At 41.6% G+C, this 6592-nt stretch overlaps 1 protein-coding gene across 11 annotated transcripts in view; it reads left to right on the top strand.

The window, feature by feature from the left end:
* The first annotated feature begins 645 nt into the window (after nucleotides 1–645).
* Nucleotides 646–6592, top strand: part of FAM135A (family with sequence similarity 135 member A) — a 120474-nt gene continuing 114527 nt past the window's right edge. For 5 of the 11 annotated variants that reach the window (XM_053904762.1, XM_053904763.1, XM_019417664.2 and 2 more), the window contains exons 1-2: nucleotides 646–927; nucleotides 2533–2621. The gene's annotated coding sequence lies outside the window, so the exon portion shown is untranslated. The remainder of the gene's footprint in view (nucleotides 928–2532; nucleotides 2622–6592) is intronic. The other 6 variants (XM_019417667.2, XM_019417668.2, XM_019417674.2 and 3 more) reach the window with 4 other exon arrangements.

The raw sequence follows: 6592 nt of genomic DNA, 5'->3' as shown, positions 1-6592 counted from the left end.
AAGTAAATCACAAGATTATCCTTCACGGGCTAACCAAATCATAGGCTTCTTTTAATGGAATTTCAAAGCTAAAGACTTCACTTCATCGCCCCCTCTCCCCGCCTTTGTGGGCATCAGTAACCTAGCAGTAACCATAGCAGCATCCACGATCTCTCCAAAAATGCAAGAAGTCCCTAAAAGCCAGCAGTTTTGAGCCAGCGTGGATTTCCTGCAGCTTCCTTTCCTACTGCGCAAGGGGAGTAGCGCAGGGACTAGGCTCTTTATCCAGGACGGCAGCCAAAAGGTCAGGAAGAGCGAATAAAAATCAACGTGAGAAATAGAGCTGAAGTCTTAGCACTCCCTCCTTTTGCGATCCTCCTATACCCTCTTCTTCAGCATGAAACACAGACTCTCGCCTTGTTTCTTTAAACCCCTAGTCAGACACTACCACAGGCGTTCGCGCATTTTATTGACGCAAAACTCCCGTTCTCGCGAGAGCTTGGGATAGAGAGCCGAATAGAGTGGATAAATCCCGAAATCTGTTGGCACTGGCGCTTGAGAGGCTTGGGACGCGGGAGAGGGGCGGGGCTAAGTGTTTGCAAGGGGCGGGGCCTAGCCTCAGAGAGGGGAGGCACCAGGGAGGAACGGGGAGGCGAGAGAAGGCCGGGGGCGGGGCCGCAGGGCCGGAGACCTGTTGATCGCAGGTAGCTCTGGCTGGCCGGGAATCCCTCGAGACTGGGGCGACTGCGCATGCTCACTGGCCGTGGTGGGCCGGTAGCCGAGCGGCGGTGACGAACCGGCTCCTTCGCTGCGGTGGTTGCGGTTACTGCGGCGATGTGAGGGGGCCCGGGGCGGGATGGTGCTGACCCGGGTAGGGCCGTCTTTTTCCAGCAGGACAACGAGTTCCTCCGTCCGACAGGCAGTGGAGGAGGCCGAACCCGGCGAAAGGTAAGCCTCTGTCTTCACCGTCTCCCCGGGTTCCCTACACCCAGGACCCCTCCCTCCCTCTTTCCCACGGGCCCGGCAGGAAGCGGCCTCCTTCTCCTTGTCCCCGCTCGCCCGCTGCGGCCCCTCGTCCGGCGGCTGCCGGTCGGAGCCCAGCCCTGGGCCCGCTGAAGGTCGGTGGGGACGGCTGTGCAGAGTGCCCTCCGGGTGGCGAGGAGCCACGGCGCTCACCGGGTGCTCCCTGCCGCCCCTGCCCCTGCGGCATGTTCTTCGGCCGGCTCTTCCTGAACCTCACTCCAGTTCCCAGACCTCGCCTGCCCTTCGCCGTCTGCTCCATCCTCGCCGCTCTGTCCTCCCTTTACCCCTCTTTCGTAGTTCTGCTCTTTCATCCCCTCCTCCCACGTGCCCTTTCGCTCGGCTGGTCTCCGTTGAGGCAGTGTATCCTTTTGCTCCCCTCGATTGCTTCCATCTCGCTGTGCATCCCTAGTCTGGCTCTTCTTCTTGACTCTTCTTACCCTCACCGACCAAGTTTGCCTCTATGATTTCTTCCTTGGCTCTCTTCTCATTTTTCTCCTGTCGGCACATCTTCGTTCTCTTTTGTGAGTTTACGATTGTGTGTTTGCTTTAATGTCGTTTTGCGCTGGAGTTCCTTCGGTGCCCCACCTTACCTTCGCAGGCCCTTACTCCCATAATCTTTAGCTCTTTTTGGTACCCTGTTTCATCGGTTTCCGTCTGATGGCTCGCGTCCTCCCGTCCTTTTCCTTTATTCCTTTATTTCTGTTATCTAATCTTGGGTGTTTCTCTCTCTCTCTCTCTCTCTCGCTCTCGCTCTCTCAAACTGCTTTTGGTGTTTTGAGGTTTTGTTTTGTTTTTGTTTTTTGCTTTTTCATAGCCTCTTCAGTCTGTTTTACTTTTCATTATATCTCTGAAGAGTTAGTTGTCTCTTGTGCTTTCTACCTAAGCTAGGTATCCTCTCAGTATTCTTAATTCAGCTTCCAATTTAATAAAATCTCTTTTATCTCTTTTCTTCCCTCACTGGGAATATCATCAAAAGAGTGACAGTAGCAATAAACGTCTTATATTTACTGATTGAACCTTTAATTTCTAAGAATTACGTTTATATGTCAGAAGAAGTAAGTTTAATATAGACTTGATGAAAGTATAAAGGGTTAAGATTTGTTAAAGGCTGATCTACAAACATAAGGTTAAAATTTGGAAATTTTGTTGCCCTTCAGTAAATACAGTTGTCCAAGAGCTGACTTTAAATGAAATTTAACAAATTTTATTTTAGAGAATTCGTTAATTTGCTATTTTATATATTTACTATTGCAACTGATTGCATCATTTTCTTGAGGGTCTCTCTTCTCTTTAATAAATGCATATAATTTCTACTAATTTAAGAATAGGTGTAATGTGCCTACTGAATGAAAAATATGTGAGAATAGAAGTATTAAATTTTTGAATTGGGCAAAAGACCTTTCTAACCAGTGTTGGAGCCCCCACCATTTAATTTACATAAAACCGCTCTGTTTAAGTAATGGTGTAGTATTTTATTTTGAAGGCATCTGCTGAAGCAGTTACTTTCAGTGAAGTTTGCCTTTATTCTAGGATTGAAGATCAACTGGATTATGTATTTCATTCTGGAATCTCAAAGCAGTCCACAAACAGTAAATTCTTCCTTACATTGTCTATGTCAGGTAGGACTTAAATTTTTCTGTTTCTGTTGTACAGAAGGGAGACACCAAGGCAAAAAAATGTAGTTTCTTATTCAAAGTGATACTAGAAATAAAAGTGGAGGGAAATACAATTTAGGATCCAGTGTCATTAAGCCACACCTCTGTTGGAAGAACCAGCAATTATTGTGTGTGGTAAGAGGTGATGAACTCCTCAACTTTTAAGACTTTTTTAAAGTGATTTTTCCAATGCAAATAGAGATAACTGCTGCTTCTGAAGGAAGCTTTCCATCTTTCAAAGACAAATCTTTTTTATTTTTAGGTAGCAATTCATGAAAAAAGTAAATGCCTACAAATTCTTGTTGGTTTTTGGTTTTTTTTGTTTTTTTTTTTTAGTGTGTTGATTCTGTGCTCTTAGAAATTAAAAAAAAATTATGGTGGACAACAGGCACAGGACTTGAAGTCAGAAGATCTAAACTAGGGGCATCTGGTGGCTCAGTCGGTTAAGTGCCTAACTTCAGCTCAGGTCATGATTTCACAGTTCATGAGTTCCAGCCCCAGGTCGGGCTCTGTGCTGACAGCTCAGAGCCTGGAGCATGTTTCAGATTCGGTGTCTCCCTCTCTCTGTCTGTCCCCCAGTTGCGTGCTTGCTCTCTCTCTCTCTCTCTCTCTCTCTGTCTCTCTCAAAAGTAAATAAACATTAAGAAGATCTAAACTATTATGATGACTCATGACATTAATTTGTAGAAGCCACTTAACCTCTATAGGTAGGTGTTTCTACCTGTAATAAGTGGGTAAAAAAGGTGGCCACTCAGTGATCTTTCAGTGGCAAAGAAAGCCTTATTTAAAGATACTTAGGGCCACCACAGGCAAAACTTGCTATATAAATACTTTATTTCCATCTCTTTTAGACTGTGTAAGAGAATAATTGAATGCTTAAATTCCAGATCAAATTGGAACTTCAATTTTTTAATTTAATTTTAGACCTCTGTGAAAAATCTAGTAGAGTGCTGGTGAACTATATACTAGCTTATACTAATGTTCATATTACAATGAAACAGATACTGTTGCATTCAGTATATAGAATTAAAATGCCCTTTGTCAGGATTTGACACTGAAAAATGTAGGAGTTATTCATGTAACTTTGGTTACCTACATAATTTTCTGTTGTCTTATATTTTAGTTTTGTTTATTGTAGAAATACACCCTTGACAGTGGGGGTTGTTTAGGAATTAGAAAGGGCAAGAATTTCCTTCACTTTGATTCTGGGTATTGAGGAAAAACTGCTTAAAAGTGAATGTTGTGGTATGTATCTGTGTGTATTTAAGTGAATGGCTAGAGGTGGGTGCACATAGATTTGAAATGAGGAATGTGTTTTTTTTAATTTTTTAATGTCTTTATTTTTGAGAGAGAGAGAAAGACACACAGAGCATGAGTGGGGGAGGGATAGAGAGAGAGGGAGACACAGAATAGGAAGCAGGCTCTAGGCTCTGAGCTGTCAGCACAGAGCCTGATGCAGGGCTCGAACTCATGAACTGTGAGGTCATGACCTGAGCCGAAGTTGGATGCTCAACCGACCGAGCCACCCAGGCACCTCGAGGAATGTGTTTTTATTTTTCTTTTCCTTGAGTTGTTTGTCAGGAAGAAAGTCTGGAAATGAATAAGAATAAGCAGAATGGTGATACAAAAATAAAAGCTTAAAGAACTCAATGATTTTTTAGAAAAGTTACAAAGCACTGGTTGTTAGGTCTAGATTTTTCAGAAGGAAGAGTGAAACAGCTCCATAATGGGTTTCACCATTTTATTTTTAAAGATAAGCATTTTTTAATAAGTGCATGCTTAGTTATCAGTAATGTGCTAAATTTACTAAAAATTAGCCTCTTTTTTCTTAACAGGAATATGGAGATGCCAGGCATATTATCCCAGATTATACCAGGTCTCTCCTGCTTGAATAACGCCTTCTTATTTTGATGAAATAATCTTTATGAGCTATCTCTCAACCAAAATAATATCCTGAGAAAATATAGCATATTTCCTTTTATAGGATTAAGTCTCTTTACACCATCCATAATACAGAAAGTATTTCTACATTATATTATCAATATAGAAGTCTATAATTAATAGTATTTTGGAACATTTCTGTCAAGTTTTATGAAATGTCCTTTTGCTACAGTTCTTAATATAATCAAAAATAGAAGTATTCCTTTTTGAAATCCCCTTGAAGTTGTCTTATGGGATGCAGCTGCTTCATTCAAGATTGTTTTTAGGTCATTGGTATCTCTGACATCTGCTGCTTGATGTCTTCAAGTTGCCAGTAAGTCATGGCCTGCAACTGGAAGTACTGCTCACTGTAAATGTCTAAACAGCAAGGTCAGGGCTTATTGACAGTCACAGTTTCAGACCTTAGAAGCCTATATTTCCTTTGCCATCACCTTTGTCTTCTGGAATTGAGGACCCCATATGTTAAAACCACCCTTATTTGTCCTCAGGCTTACTGAAAATTCATTCTTTTCCTCAGGAGGGTAAGATTAGAGTATAGGTGTCACTAGTCCTATAAAATTAGTAATTTTATTTCAAAGTATGATAATTATATAATATAATGCTTGCCAAGGGCCCTAGTTTTGTAGAAGAGTTCTGAAATAGCCCTCCAGTTAGGGGGAACCAAAGAAATGTCTTTAGGGAGTGAAATCAGTAGAAAAAATTTTTGAATAGAGAGTTGTAATAGTCACGTTTCCTTCTTTTTTCCCCTGGTTTTTCTCAACACCTAAGATCTTAGTGGAAGCCAACTCTTTTCCCTTTAAGGTCTGATGGCCTGTAAAAGACAATATATATTTTTAAGTTTATTTATTTTGAGAGAGAGAGTGCAAGCACAAGCAGGGGAGGGGTAGAGAGAGAGGGAGAGAGGGAATCCTAAGCAGGCTGTATGCAGTCAGAGCAGAGCCCGACATGGGGCTCTATCTCACAAACTGCAAGATCATACCTAAGCTGAAACCAAGAGCCGATCGCTTAACCTACTGAGCCACCTAGGCACCTCCTAAATCACAATATTTTTAAACCACGAAATTGAAACTGGTAATAAAAACCTATTTAGTTGAGTTACATTGTTTCTCTAAATGAAATCTTATTTTAAAAATTGAGATAAGGGGCACCTTATCAGTTAAGCATCTGACTCTAGATCTCAGCACAAGTCTTGATCTCAGGGTCATGAATTCAAGTCCCGCATTTTGGGCTATGTGCTGGACATGAAGCCTACTTAAAAAAAATTAACATAGTGAGATGTAAGGAATTGTTGAATCACTTTATTGTACACCTAAAGCTGATATAATACTGTATTTTAACTATACTGGAATTAAAATAAAAACCTAATAAAAAAAGGAAAAAAAGTTGACATAAAATAAAATCATAGTATCAGCTATTTATTGAGCACCATGTACCAAGTACCATGCTTATGGCTTTGTGTGTGTGTGTGTGTATAAAATCTTTTTAATTCTTACCTTTTGACCTAGAAGTTACAAATATTTCCCCATTTGAGTAAAGTAAGATTTAGTAAGTCTGGATTAGAATCCACATCTCTCTGACATCAAAGTTACTGCTAGACTAAAGAAAGCAAGAAAGCATAGACTTTTATGAAAGCATTGTTTGTTTCTTAGAATATTTTTCAGAGGGGTTCCTGGGTGGCTCAGTAGGTTAAGCATCCAACTTCAGCTCAGGTCATGATCTCACCATTCATGAATTTGAGCCCTGTGTCAGGCTCTGTGCTAGGAGCCTGGAGCCTGCTTTGGATTTGGTGTCTCCCTGTCTCTCTTCCCCTCCCCCATTCACACTCTGTCTCTCAAAATAAATAAATATTTAAAAATTTTTTTTTAATTGTTTTTTATAGTTATTCATTTTTGAGAGACAGACAGAGCACATGTGGGGGAGGAACAGAGAGGGAGGCACAGAATCTGAAGCAGGCTCCAGGCTCTGAGCTGTCAGCACAGAACCCAATGTGGGAC

This window comes from Panthera pardus, unplaced genomic scaffold, assembly GCF_024362965.1.
Source record: "Panthera pardus isolate Hobbes unplaced genomic scaffold, ASM2436296v1 HiC_scaffold_17, whole genome shotgun sequence".
In the NCBI taxonomy this organism is placed as follows: Eukaryota; Metazoa; Chordata; class Mammalia; order Carnivora; family Felidae; genus Panthera; species Panthera pardus.
Note: the sequence above shows the minus strand (reverse complement) of the source record. Positions and strands in the feature narration are given on the sequence as shown.